This window comes from Apteryx mantelli, chromosome 3, assembly GCF_036417845.1.
Source record: "Apteryx mantelli isolate bAptMan1 chromosome 3, bAptMan1.hap1, whole genome shotgun sequence".
Taxonomy (NCBI): Eukaryota; Metazoa; Chordata; class Aves; order Apterygiformes; family Apterygidae; genus Apteryx; species Apteryx mantelli.
Window position 1 is genome coordinate 75,543,689 of NC_089980.1, and position 14,891 is coordinate 75,558,579.

The window sequence follows — 14,891 nt, forward strand, 5'->3', positions numbered from 1 at the left end:
TGCAACAATTGCATCACACATACACATCTCTGCATAGATAAATATTTGTGTAAGTGTTGATGTTGAAACATGTATATATACATATCTAACTGTTGCAGGGTAATCAAGGCATATACTTCATAGCTGAATATGCATTATTTACCTATGTAATAGGCCATTACCATACAAGTTGTTAGCTTTACAACTCTCTCTCTGCATCTATTCATGTATTCCTACAAAGCTATGCAGTCCATTTATGGAAAACGGTAGAAGCTAAAGCCATCTGAACCACTTCTTAGTATGAGTTGTAGCATGTGATTGCCTAAAGCATGGACCTTCTCACGCAAGCTTATACTCTTATATTAAGTTTAGAGATTAGGAGTAGTATGAGAACCAAGTCAAAATTATAAAGAAAAACTAGACAGTACACACACAAACAAATGCACATCCCATGTGCAGGGCATCTAAATAAGCACCACTGTGTGGGAACACAAATCCACATACACGCACACAGAATTAGCACACAGAATTAACACGTGTATAAATGAGAATATGCAGACTAATACCTACAAATGGTATCATAACCTCAGCTGCAAACTGATGCCTGCTTGCCAGAATATAGATTTGTTACCTACTTAGTCATCATCTTTCTGCTTTAATAATTGAAATTCAGCATCCTCAGAAAATACAATCATAGACTTTCGCCAAATTCCCAAGTCATCCTGTCCTTTAATTTTATTTTTAATTTTAATTTTATTTTTGCAACCAGTCATTCCATTTATTCTTTAAAGTCTAACATTTTGTCCCTCCCTACCCAGCCCTTGAACAATTTCAAGACAAAACAACACAAAACTAAAACCTAAACAAAAGATAGTGCACCTCAAGTACACAAAATATTTAAAAAGTAAAAAGGCAAGAGAGACACATCCTTTTCTGGCTGTAAAATCCCAGCAGGAAACCGAAGTTAGGGCTTTAGCAGAGCAGCCAAAATATTTAAACTTCAACCTGAAGGTGTGAACATGTAGATATATTTCCAAGGACAAAAGCAAGACTGTGCATTCTGAGCTCCTGGGATCTGCTACAAAAACAGGTCAAAGTAAATCAGAAAATTCCCTTTAAATAATTATTTCTGATAACCAGGGGAAAAGCAGGGATGCTAAGAAGATTATAAAGGGAAATGTAGTGAAGCCTTTTCCTTTCCAAAAGTAGTAAACTTACTGTCACAGAGGGACTCCCGCTCTAGAAAGGGTTTAACAGCAGTCACAAACATGCTTAGTATAGGAAATAACTATAATACTAGAGTTCACCTAAAATGCAGCAGTAGTAGAGAATGAGACCTGTACCACACAAAATGTTTTAGATCTCATCATATATCATATGTGAATTTGGTAGCATTTCATTGTTACAGATTAAAACAATACAAAACCTTTCAGTGCACAGGGCTGAAGCAATGAAGACAAGTCTTTAAAATAAGTGAACAGCTTTATGTGATCCTTCCTTCTTCAGCCCAGCCAGCTTTATTATAAGCAGGTATTATACCTAAAACTTACTCTCCTCAGACAGATTTTGTTGCCATCAGTAGCCAGGAGGAGGGACGTTGCACTAGAGCAGAGGGGAAGAGGAAATGAAGGAGAATACCACATTCAGTGGAATTTTTATTGAATTCCCTTCTGCATTATTTGTCCTTAAAGAACTTGGGCCTATTTCCAGACCTAATCTTCAGGAGGGCCTTAGGCCAAAAAAACTTTCAGCGTGTGCAAATTTAGATCCTAGCCCTCCGAGCAGAACTGTGCAGAGGGCTTTGCATTTGTTCCTGGGGTTTGGCTAATATCGCTTCCAGTGCAGGAATGAAGCCTGCGTTCTTTTCTCCCACTAATATATTAACCCATTTGGTCACTGGGGCAATCAGATTTTAAAGGCAAAGACAAAATGTTTCTCTAGGTAAAAAAAAAAAAAAAAAAGTCCTTGCCAGAATGGGTTTCCTGAGTAGCAAATGCACTATTATTTCATTATAATGCTTCTCTCTCCACTTTTCTATACCATTGTAGTCAGGTTCCCTAAAACTGCTTTTATTTTATATGTTCGCTTTCTTCTCTATTTCCCTCTTATTTTAATTGATTTCTCCCCTTCCTGTTTCCTTCCCTAACAGAGCAGGGCCACACTGGCATTTTATTTTGTGTGAAACTTCCAAATGCACACTATTTACAATGGTTTCTCTTTAGTAGGAAGGGGGAAGTCAGCCTTCCTTATTGCGGCTTCCATTTATTGTGCTTGAGCAGGTCACAGGAAAGCTCATGATATGTACACAGAGTTGACTTCATAAATCACAAGTAATGGAGATGAGCTCTACTTGTGGAGTCTCCTAGACAGAAGTGATTACAGCAGTAAAATATCATCTTTGCAAGAAAAATTGTGTAATAATAACTTTGTGGGATTTCATATTACTGCTGTAACTTAGAGATGAGCACTCAGATGCATCAAGGACTTTAATAATGTATGTGTAGGTGGTAAATTTCCCATAAAGAATCTAGTAAATTGTGGATAATGTTCATTTTATATTCTCAAAGATAATCTACGCTTTTGGGCAGATGTCGTCTCATACCCCATGCCCATGCCATTTGGCAGGTATTTGAAAGTGCAGTGTGCTGACCACTCCCCTGAGTATAAGTATTCCTCCTCCCTGCAAACAGTATGAATACCTATGGAGGCAGGAGATGAAACATATTTATTAAAGGCATATTGGCATGGAAGGAGTTAAACTTCATGTCAAGGGCCTGCACAAGTGCTACCATGAAGCATTTCTGTGCTCTAAATTAGAGGTGACTTTGTACTGGAATCACTTTGGTGTTTAACAAATAAGACACATAAATGAGAGGAAGACCTGCGATCCTACAAATATGTTGTACAAAAATAATGCAATAACCATTAATGCATCTACTGGGTTCTTACACTCCCTGCTTCCAGGAGAGCTTTTTGTCCACTGGACTCTAGAGTCATGTGCACTCTCTGTTGCTCCTCTGGAAGGGAGTGGAGCAGCTCTACCAGGAAGGCTTAAATATTCACAAGAGAAGAAGAAACGTTCATGCTCAGTCCAGTGCAGATATTTAACCAGCAGGACACCCTAAAAAGTTTGCTCAAACAAGAAATTACCCATGCAATGGGATGTTAGAGCTTTTACTTTTAATTGACAGCAGGGTAGTGCCTTGTATTATTAGAAAATAAATCACTGAGAGCTTGCATGAAAGGGAAATCTGCCTCCTCTCTAAAACATCTCCAAGTCTCAGTTAGAACCGTATTCATCCCTTCATTGATCTGGAGCCAAGATTTTTATGTAATCCTCTGACAGAAATATTTTGTTCTAACAGAAGTGATTTTGGAAAAGACACAATGTCCAAGTGTAGCAAGACTGTAGGATCATCTTACAGTCTCTTACGTTAGTTTCAGATATGCACACACCTCGAACTTCTGTATTTCTATTCTGTATTTCCTTGAAGCCTGCCATCTCAAATTATCTCTTACCTCTTCCTGCTGGGGGTTCCTCAACATTACAACCGCCTGTTTTAACCAAACCTTTCCACACCTATGCTGTTCTGGTCATTAGAGCAGTGGAATCTATTTTGTCAATCAAAAAAGAAGCTCTCAGTAACCAATTCTGTTAGAGAGTTTCAGGCTGAAAATTTACTGCATTGCTTCCAATTGAGGTAACAATTTCTTCTAAACTACGTTCTCTTTTGTGTCTTTGCAATTGGAAATACAGTATCAACTCAATCAGTTGCTACAGTTGCAAATTGAGCTGGAGAGTAAGTCCAGGTCTGGAATTGAACTAATCACAGCTGTCCTTGGTAGGCAGGTCTGCCAGAGAATTTATATCTTGGCCTTAAAACTATGTTGTTAGCAGAATATAGCATATATTCTCAGACCAGAAATATATTAAAAAAATTTAAAATGACAAAAAAGAATTTAAAAATTTTTTTTAATGACAGAACCAAAAATCTGTCAACAGATTATTCTTTTTTGGATCCTTTTACAGTACTACATAGTACAAAATAACTTCTTCATATACTAAAAAGAAATAAAATTAGAGAAGATTTTGAAAAAAAAATTACTCATATGCTTGCTCTATTTTCTAAGGATTATCATTCTGGATATATTATACATGGAGAAACAGGAGGCAAATGCATACTTCTGAATAGTCAAACAACATCCTGGGAGAAGACTAAGACTTTTTGCTTGGGGTTTTCTATTTGCTTCTTTACTGAGGATCATAATGAAAAATATTCCAATAGTTCAAAATCCATGTTTGTGTCATGCATAGCAAATTCAGTATAGTAAGTTACCAAATATAATGAACTTTAGAGACCTGCCAAGCTCTTTGTACTCTGTGCTTTGCAGACAGCTTTTGTCCTTGTCTCCTGCTATGGACCTTAGTGCGGTTATTGATCTCAGTTTGTCATGCTGAGGTCAAATTACAGCTACGTGGAACTGCACCTTCAGGCCACTTGGAAATTATAGACAAGGAAACACAACAGGACATAGGCTCTGAATGGGGTTTTTCACGAAGAACTTGCAAGCTCCAGGCTCCATGCTACCAGCCAGCTAACTTCCAAGTAACGCTTGAGATATTCTTTAAATGAGCTATTCTAAACTATTTCTTTGCACACATTGCTTCTGTTATAATTATTCAATCATGTTCAGCCTACCAACAGCCTCCTTCTCTGAAGTGTTTGACCATGGCCATCAGGCATGGTTGATCAGCTTGCTCTGTACCTTTGCTCATTGATTAACGAAAACCCAGGTCTAGAGCCAGCCAGGTCTCTGAAAGTTATCTGCTCTCCCCAGACACAGGCTGCTGGGAGCAAAACCAAATTAGAAACAGGAAGGATTTTTCCTTAGGAGATATTTGATATGTTTTTATATGTAAGGCTTTAAAATCTTGAGCATGGAATTGTCTCAGATATGGGGGGAAAAAAGCAAAGAGCCCCTCAAGCAGGCCTGACCTGTTGTCCTCTGAGGGTGATGTCCATAATACCACTAATGACAAGAACTTCTGGACTTTTCTGTATGAATTCTATCTATCTGATTTCAAAACCAATATAAGGAAACATTCCTGCCCAAAAGCTGCAATCAGACTGCACAGCTCATTGACACAGAAAATCTGATTGTTCCTTTGAGCTGAAAAGACTACCAGAAATTTCTGCTAGCAGGTGTTTATGACCTGAGGCATAGCTAGATGCAAATAGGAGCTTGTGCATTTGTAAGGTGCTGAGAAAGATCTAGAAATATAATAAGCAATGCCAACATCAGCTATGGAAGAGATAATATCTCTTGTTCAGAACCTCCTTGTGCAGGATTTGACCTGTATGCATAGTAAAAACCACACTGAGACCTGGCCAGAGTCCCTCAAATGCACTTAATGCAACTGCCCTTCACTCCACTTTTCTTCTGCTGCATGAGCCTTTTCACATATCACTTCTAGATCTGGTTACATTGCCAGAAAACATTACCTCTTCCAGCCTACCTCCTCCTACCTTCCCAACACTATTTCCCTGCTGGAGGTGGCTTGCCATCCAGTACAGAAGGCTCAGCTGTGCATTTGCAAGTTTCCTGAAGTGCACCTCTGTCCATGACCTAAAGCTACTCGCATGTTCCTGTAAACTATTATGCTGTTTATTATATTTTCCATCTAAACAGGCTGCCTGTGGCATATGTATTTTCCATTACTGGAAGTATGGAAATTAAGGAATTTAAGATTTGGTATTTCCTGTATTGACCCCAAGTCACATCTGTGAACCCTCAAAGGCTACCTTCTTTGGAAAACATTTTTAATTGTAACTGACCATTGAGGGAAAGGGGGTTAAACTGATGAACTATTAAATGAAGCAATCTTCTGGTTGGAAAGTGAAGAGTATCTTAATATATTTTGGAATAGCACTCTAATAATCCATTTCATACTGGTGGATGTTTTGCCTGAATAAGCAAATATGCAACATCAGAACAGAGTGCTCACATGAGCTGAGAAAAAAAACTGATGCATATGTTATTTTGCTGCATCATTAAGCTGTCACACAGACTCTGGTTTATAGACTACACAGCTATCGCTGTTGACCTTTGAGCTAAAGACAAATGAACAAGAATGGACTTTTGATTTGTTCCTGAAAGAGATCAGGACTTTCCTGCTACTACTTCCAAAAATTTATCGTAAAGCTTTGAATGGTGTAAAAAACCTCACATGTATATATGAAAATTTTCATCAACTTTTGACTATTATTTTCAAGAAGATTCATAGTTCAGAGGCTTCACATTCTATGAAATGATTCAGAATTTTCTCAGTGATCAATTTCTGATGGAAAAGATGAAAAAAAAATTGCTATTTTTTTCAAAACCAGACCTTTCTATAGTTACATAAATTTGCTTTAGCTGTTTTTTTTCTTCATTATTTCCATTCCATTTCCAGTTCTTATTATACCTCTAGCTGGATTGATTTTTATGTGTTAATAGTAATTGCTTTAAAAATACTAGCTTGGGATTCAAATGTTCTTTTCCGTTCTCTGTATAGTTGAATACCTTTTGTTTCCTAAACTTTATAGAGGTAGTCTTATGACGGAATAGATTTAAAGAAAGATCATGCACCTGGCTGTATATAATAAGGGGGTGACTGAATCACGGTGATGATGTTGTAAACTCAGAAGGGAGGTGATAATGTGCACTACAGCATTATATTCCCTACCTGTTGGCTGCGTTTTATTTCACCTGCAAACAAATACACACAGGAGGCAATACATCTTGTGAGGCTCCTGAGCTGGGTACCTTGCCAGGCTTAGCTTTGTCAGCCCAGCCCTGGGGCTGGTGGCAGACCCATTCCCTGCTGCTGCCTCTCCATCTTCAAAGCTGAAGTCACTGAGAAAAGTTAATTTCAGTGGCTTCTGCACCCTTGGCACACAGTGCTTTGGGAACCACTTCTGTCCCTTCCTGTGGGGCTGCAACTGCAGGGAGCTGAGCACTAATCACTCTGCAAATAGAGGGAAATGCATCATTTAGATATATGAGGAACCAACCTGAGCCTTCACCTCAAAGTTAAACTGAACTGGTAGAGAAGTATTTTCCATGTTCAAAATATTTCAGTTTGGAAAAAAAAAAAATCATGCTGGGCAGTTTCCTCTGCCTCTGTGTTTTCTGATTCTAAGCCCAAATGACAACCTGCTTTTGAGCAAAAGAGTTTCTTTTATTGTATTTTAAGTAAAAGCAGAGCAAAAATATGTGGATTCTACAAGAAACCAGGTTCCCATGAGAGGGCTTTCTTTATAGTTTTTCATGTCAGTGTTTTCTTTGTGGTCAAGTGACATTTGACTAAAAATCCAGAGTCTTTATTGGAACCTGTTTGAAATAAAGCTGAAGAAAATAAACCTTTACCCACTCATCACTGACAAGAACTGTGGTGCTGGTTCTTCTTACTCCATCTAGATCACCTACAAGAATGACATCACCGAGTATCTAAAAGACCTGACATCATCACAAAATTGCACTCTACCTTTCTATTGTAAAAATACATCATCATTATTTCTGTGCTCCCTAAAGAAAAACTGAAATTTTTTGTGCTGTGGATGCTGCAATGCTATTTTAGTGTAATGCTTTCATGTCTACAGCAGCTGATTGCTTTGACCCTGAAGTTCTTCTTGCAGTGCTGCTGACTTGCTGAATCACAGAGTTCATTCACAGCCTCTTGCCAGAGAATAATATGCTGAATGCCAAACTTGCTACAGCAGCAGTATAAAAAAACATAATGAAACAATATGAAAATTAAATTAAAATAAAATAACATAAAATGAAATGAAATAAAACAAAACAAAACAAAACAAAATAAAATAAAGACTTATCTAGCTTGTCAAATTCAAACAAACATGAATAGCAATGTCACTTTATATGCCACAAATTTTAAGCATTACACAAATTTTAGTAATCTCCTTCATACATGAAGGATTCATATGTTACCTTTCTCTGACTTCCCCTGATGTTTCAGTGATAATAAAGACACTGAAGTCAGGAAATTCAAGTAGAATCTTGCATCTCCCTTAATAATTCCCATTGGTGTGTGGAAACTTCAGAACAGTATAAAATGGCACCAAGGGCAAGAGTTACAAATGGATGGAGGTTCTGAAATCTCTCCTAATTCCAGCTTTTAGGCTGCAATCTCTGCTTGGTGGTGACTTGACTTCAAAGGTATCCAAAGCCACTCTAAATTTCATAGCATTAAGGTTCTTGAAGTATCAGAAGTTTAATTTCCGGAAAAGAAAAACCCCTACAAGCCGTGAGGCTGCCAATGAAGCAATTCAGACCTAACTCCTAGTCGGATGCCCTTCCACATCAGTGTGGATGAATCTTTGGCTTTCTTCTCCAGACTGTCTGCCACCCTTGCCTTGCTGTCGTGAATCTGGGATCCAACGCCCTTCGTAGCTGGGACCGTAGGACAGGAAAGGGGCTTTCCCCCACTGCAAGTTAACACTGAAAGCACCTTCCAGCTGTGCTGGGTGATGTGTTGTGCCTGGGCTCACCGGACTGGTGAAGCACAGGGGCCTGCACACCTATTCCTGCCACACGGTCAGCTGATGAGACTTATGTACCAGAAATTTGAGGGGTTTGTGTTCTCCCCTGTGAGGTAGGGTAGCCAGGGGAAGAGAGCAGCAATACTGAGAAGTACTCTCTCTTCTGTATCTCCAGATAAATAGCCTGTATCGCTTCCTTTCTAGATCTTATTCTCAGATACCTGACCTTCTTCCTATAGTGCTGAAGGTATTGAAGGTACTGAATAAGGTACTGAAAAGCAAGGGCTGTGACCTCAAAATCCTGCTGAGGATCAAGGCCTGAGTTTCAGTGCATTTCCCTGCTAATGATGGCTATAAATTAACTCCTGCACAATGCAGCCATGCTATTTGCTCTCTGTTGGCAAGGTGAGTTGAAGTTCAAAATCAACCACTGACAGCAAGACCTGCAAATGCTTGACTGTGTTTGGATACCCCAATCCCCCAATAATTTCAGAGTTTTTTTAAACTGTTGAACTGCTCAGATCTTCAAACTATAATGGAAATCTCAGTGCTTTTTACTTCTTCTTTCTCTGTAGTGCAGCCAGAGCACAGAAGCAGTGTTTTCTTATGATACTGAAGTGAATGTAACCTGAAAGTAGAGAAGTGTGAAAAGTCAGTGGGAAAGATAAAGGGAGAGGAAGAATTTTTTCCAGCCATAAGTGAAAAAATTTTGGACAGAGGCTTGTTGCATTTCCAAAGCATTCTGGCATTCAGACACCAAATAAATCTTTATTGCCATATCATACAGCTGAAAGAAAAGGGACTGATGGGTAATAATGGATAACTTAAAGACCTGTATGTACACTTTGATTTGCTCTTTTAAGAGAGACTGTTGGAGGGTCAAGGAGTCTGTTTGCACAAGCCATATTTGCACATCAGGGTGACTGTTTCCTTTAAATAAAAGTGCTATATCACATTAACTCCATTTTCAGCCTTTACTGGGTAGACTCCTCTGAGATGCTCAGCCTCCCTCAGATGAAGTCCACCGTGAAGTGGCTTTCTTCAGCAGCCTCTTCCACTCCCATGGGCTGTGTCCCTGCCGCGCTGGCTCAGCCGGGTAGTTGCGCCAGCTGTGAGGACTACGCCAGTACGACTCTGTGGCTGCGGGGTTTGCACCGGTGTACAGGCCGCTTCACAAGCTGAAATGCACCAGCCAGTCACAACAAGCTCATCGGTGAGACCACCCCCCCCATGGTGCTGCTCCGCAACTTAATAAGGGAAGCAATTAGGGAGATGCTGCTTATTCGCAGATTGACTAGGAATAATGAGGGAAAATAGGCTGTGCAGTCCTCCCTTACCTCATGGACCGCTAAGAGTATCCCATGGTGCAGGTATCATGCTGTAACTTCATATACATACAAAACACAGACATGCACACTGGAGAGTAGTGCTATGGTATTCAGCTAATTAATTAGGGATGCAATGAGACCATTTAAATCAGATTCTTGCCAAAGGTAGCACTTTTACCACATCAGATGGATTCTTACACTCATATCAGACGTTAACAGAGACTCTCAGCCACAAATTGCCATCCAACTCATAGTACGTTTAAAGCACACAAGCTATTTAATATGGCTTGCATTGTAGCTGCATTTGAATCTGGTGGCAATACTCAGCAATCAAAACAGTGTGTAAAACCAAATATAAAAAATAAAAGCAGAAATATTTTTTGTAGTCATAGCTTTTAATGGAGATTAAAGATTGAGCTTAAGCTATCTGATGATAAGCAACATACACAAACATAGCATAAAACAGAACTGAGTTTTTGATGTTACTCCATCTCAGCTTCTGATGTTGCAAAACAACTATATCGTGTCTAGTTTTAGGGCAATTATTGAACGTCTTACACCGTTATTTCTCAGACAACACTCCTGTCAACTTCCAAGGGCTTTCTTTTGCACGTCACATGATCTCTGATGAAACATGGGTTTCTAGATAGTCATGTTTAAAAAGCTATTTTAGGAGAAGGAGACCTTATTTTTCATGTTGTGAAAGGAGGAAATAGAAGGAAAGGTAGAAGAGAGAACACCATGTTAATGTAGGACTTACCGTCACAACAAGTAAGCAGTGTTATTTTAGGAAGCTGTTCAGATGCAGAATTCCCTTAGTGTGTTAATACATTTGAAATAAATCATTAGCTAACCCTTCTCCCAGCCTGGCAGTCACACCAGACAATCCTCTTCTCTTCTCCTCTGTACACACACGCAAACAGTGACCCTGAGCTGCAATGAAAGCCACACTGATGTTTGGAGATATAACTGGGTATAAATGACTCACTAATCTTTTAATACTTCCGTTCGCAATGAGGCTCAAGTCTAAATGGTAGTGACACGATCCTTCTCCAAAATGCAAGGGATGAGTTCCTCTCATCTGCTCCCCACAGTCCTTGGTGCTCTTCCCATGCTCTGAGTAAGATGGTGGCTGGGCGGAAGCAAAGCAACCAATGGGACCTGCTCTGAAACTCGCTCTGCAATTTATTCCAGAGGTGTCTGATTAGCATCTACCTCTCACCACATGACCTTGCATTGATAATAACTTATGTTGCTGCATCGATCGGCTGAGAAGGCTGGAGCAAAGTCAGGCTTCTCCTGAGTGTGGAAAATCTGACAGCTGCATTTGCAGCGGAGCCAGCCTCTGCGGGTGCACGGTCAGAGTGGAGCTATGCTCTCTGGAAATGCAGCATTGTTTTCGTGTTGCAGGCAGGGCGTGTGTGCAGCTAACATCCACTCACCATGGAGAGGGAGGCTGGGAACGTGCTCGGGGACTTGCTGCTTTGGCTGTATAGCAATACAATAAAGTAAAAATTAAAAAAAAGGAAAATAAAACAGATGAAGCAATGGCATAGCCCCTGTGAGTGACTATTTGGATGAAGCCTTGGTGCGACTCGCTCACGCAGACTGCGGTCCCATGGAAACAGCAGATGGAGTGCACTGGGAAAAGATAGTTCCTGGCCATTTAATAAGGACAACTGCACAGACGAAATCAAGTAGAACCAGGCTGGGGTTTAACCATGTTACCAAAGCAACCTGCAGCCTGTAAACATCAGAAAACAAATTTACTTAGGGTTCGTGTTGACTGCCAGTACAGAGTCTGGCAGGAAACCCCTGGGAAGGGAAACCTGTCTGGAGGAGGCGCACAGAGTGGCAGGCATCCGTCTTCCACGGCAGCACCCTGCCTGGCAGGCAGGCAGGCAGCCCCCAGGCCAGGGGGCTTAGCCGGGACTGCCACAGGACGCACTGATTCAGGGCCACTCCTCAGCCCTTTCCTGCTTCTTGGTGGGGCTGCCACAGAGCAGAAATCTTAATAAACACCTAATGGTACTGTGGCACTACTTCTATGGACAGTGACTGTCTTGAGCGCATGAAGTCGAGATTAACATCAACTCTCTACCCTACTATTAGTGCGTGTGACAGCAGACCTGCAACATACTATAGCAGTATGCTAAGACTCCATAAGCGTTGTACTGACTCAGACACAGCTGGTGTGTGTTCAGAGAGTGAGGCTCATTCCTTTGGAGGTTCCTCTCTTGCCATTTTTAGTCTATGATGTAAGAATTCAAGGCCAGTCTGTCATCAGCTCATGAAGGCAACTTCCTTATGTTCTATGAGTAGAGAGATTGAGGTTTTTCTTTTAAAAAAATAACTATTTTTATTATAATAAGATTAACATGTTCCTGTTTGTGACACTTTTGGTTAAAATTCTAGGGTATATTTAGAAAAAGTCATGCTACCACCACTAGTATGACATCACCTTGACAGATGTTATTGCCTTGTAAAGTCAATATGACTTTATGCTTATTGCAACTCTGAGGTTCTTCAGAAACTCTATCCACTAGTCATGTCAACACAGCATTAGGGTCTAAAATACACAGATTTAGCTTAGACAAAGCTCACATGCTAGCTCAAATCCTTCTGGAGATCACTGAGTTTATTTTATTTTCTTAAAGAAGCAGAATTAGAAAGATTTGACATTACACAATATTTCAAAGTATTCATTCACATTAGGAATAAAGAAACATAAAATAGTAGAGATGATAAAGAGTAATAAATTTAATTTGAGATCTATATTTATACAGCACTTTTTACTTAAAAATTGCCCAGGATTGCAGAATGCTATGGTTTAGCAGGCAAGAATAACTCTTTTCACAACCTCAACATAGTCACCTATACAGTGGAAGGAAGCAGATCTTTAACAGCACATTAGAGAACTGTGAGACTGGATATAAAATACAGTGTCTTTGATTGAAATTATTGGGGGAATTGAGACAAAGGGAAACTAATGACCCATAATAGAACTTGGCCAGGAAATGAGGCTGACTAGGTCTCCCAAGAATTATATTGTCTTCTTCTAACTTTTCCTACAAAAGATTAAAATCTAGTCACTTACAAGATGTTGTCTGGTTTTCATTGTCATGATATGCCCGTATCTAGTAGGGAATTTGGTATTTGAAAAGACTGCCAAACACAGAGCAAAATACAAAGCAAAAAATATCCCACTAGTATCTGTTTCTATTGTTTCTGTGTCTACTGTCTCAAGATTAATCCTACTCCTGTTTGTTGCAATGGCAAAACCAACTCTGATGATATTACTGCAGTGTTGGGCCTTGAGTTTTTTTTCCTCTATTATTCTGCTGTTGTTAGAAGTATCTTCTTGAATGCATCTGTAAGGGGACATCTGCACAACACTGCAGATGAAATTGGCAAACATAAAGGTAATTGTGTCATCTTTCAAAAATCATTAATGGCATGGAGATATATCTTACACAATCTTCAAAGCTGTTTCCCAGTACAGTGCTGTCTTTCCCTACATCTCTATGCATGTTGGCTGAGATCTTCCAAACACTGTCATTGCAAGAGAATCTTTATGAACATTATTTCAATAGCTGGATGGCTAATAAAGCATATTTTGCTCTCTAATAGGGTCCACATCAATGCTGAAAATAGTAACCTGAAAACATGTTATCTTGGAGCCCATATCTGAATCAATGAAGCGATCCAATTCATATGTTTGGAGCACCTTCACCACTGAACTGTGAAACTCTGGCTCCAGCTTCTGATATGTTTCAGATGTTTTAACTGGAAATCCTTTTAATGTGCCAGCCTATATGCAGTTAAATTCATCTTGTAATGTATTCACCTTTAAACTAAAACCATGGTGTATAACTAGAAGGAATTACTATATCTCTCTTTGGATAATATAGTGAACAAATGAAGAAAGAGTAACACTCTTGATACAGTGTTTTCCTTAAAGTGATTAATGGAGTAACTTAAGCTCAATCATTTGGATGTCTAGTCTCCAAAGCAATGCTGTCACCAGATTGTTCTTCTAACAGAGGAGACTTTGTAGACATAGACACTAAAACTATTTAAGGCAGGAAGACTGTTAATCTTAGATTTAGTAGCCCAGTTAGATTACCAGAGGGGAAATTGATAATCTTTGCTTGTGAGACTCTAGAAATAACCCAGATCTGATGTCACTAGTGCTTAAAAATAGTCATTTGCATTGATAAGCAGAGAAACTGAATTATCCCTACAAGCAGGGGAACCCTTCTGAGGCATCCTCTGTGTTCCACAACCAGGGTGATACAGGGATTCCCTGTGTGCAGTGCGATAAGAAGAATGTATATAGTCCAGCTTTGCTACTCTTGAGGAACAATGTGAATTGCTGAATAAAAATTGCATCAATGACAGAAGACTGTTTCTGTGAAGAATTTTTCTTGGGATTTATACCGAAACAGATAATTTCCTTGCACACTTGCTGCTGAGAGGCTGATATCACACACCTCTCTCCCAAGGTACCTTTCCTATTACCAGAAAAGTCAACTATTCACGTTGTCTCCTTTCATGCCATTTTTTAAACTATTATTTAGTTGAACCAAATATTTAATTAAACAGTTCAATATAGAAGCAATTATCAGGCTTCCTATGTACAGAGCAATAATTATGAAGTAGCTTAGTAATAGAATGACTAATGAACAACATTTTGTTGAAACTCTATTTAAAAACTTGTGTGATAAGCTTTAAATTATTCATTTATTTTTGTCTCACCAGCCCTGGTTAAAAATAAACAAAAGCTCCTCAGACCTCTGATGTTGGGGAGTAATTCTTATTGTTTTGCTTTGCAATTGCCAGTGTATTATTTTGCAATATAGTGACATAACAGCAAAACAGTGTGTGGTGATGGCACCACATGCCTACACCATAACATTGTAAAATAAAGCTTTTGCGAGCAAGAAAATAGTTTCCAGGATATTAAAGTGCAATTGCAGGTTCCAGGATGTGGACTCGCGTTGGTAAAATCAGGCTGATAGTATGAAAGCTGAGGCTTCAGTCA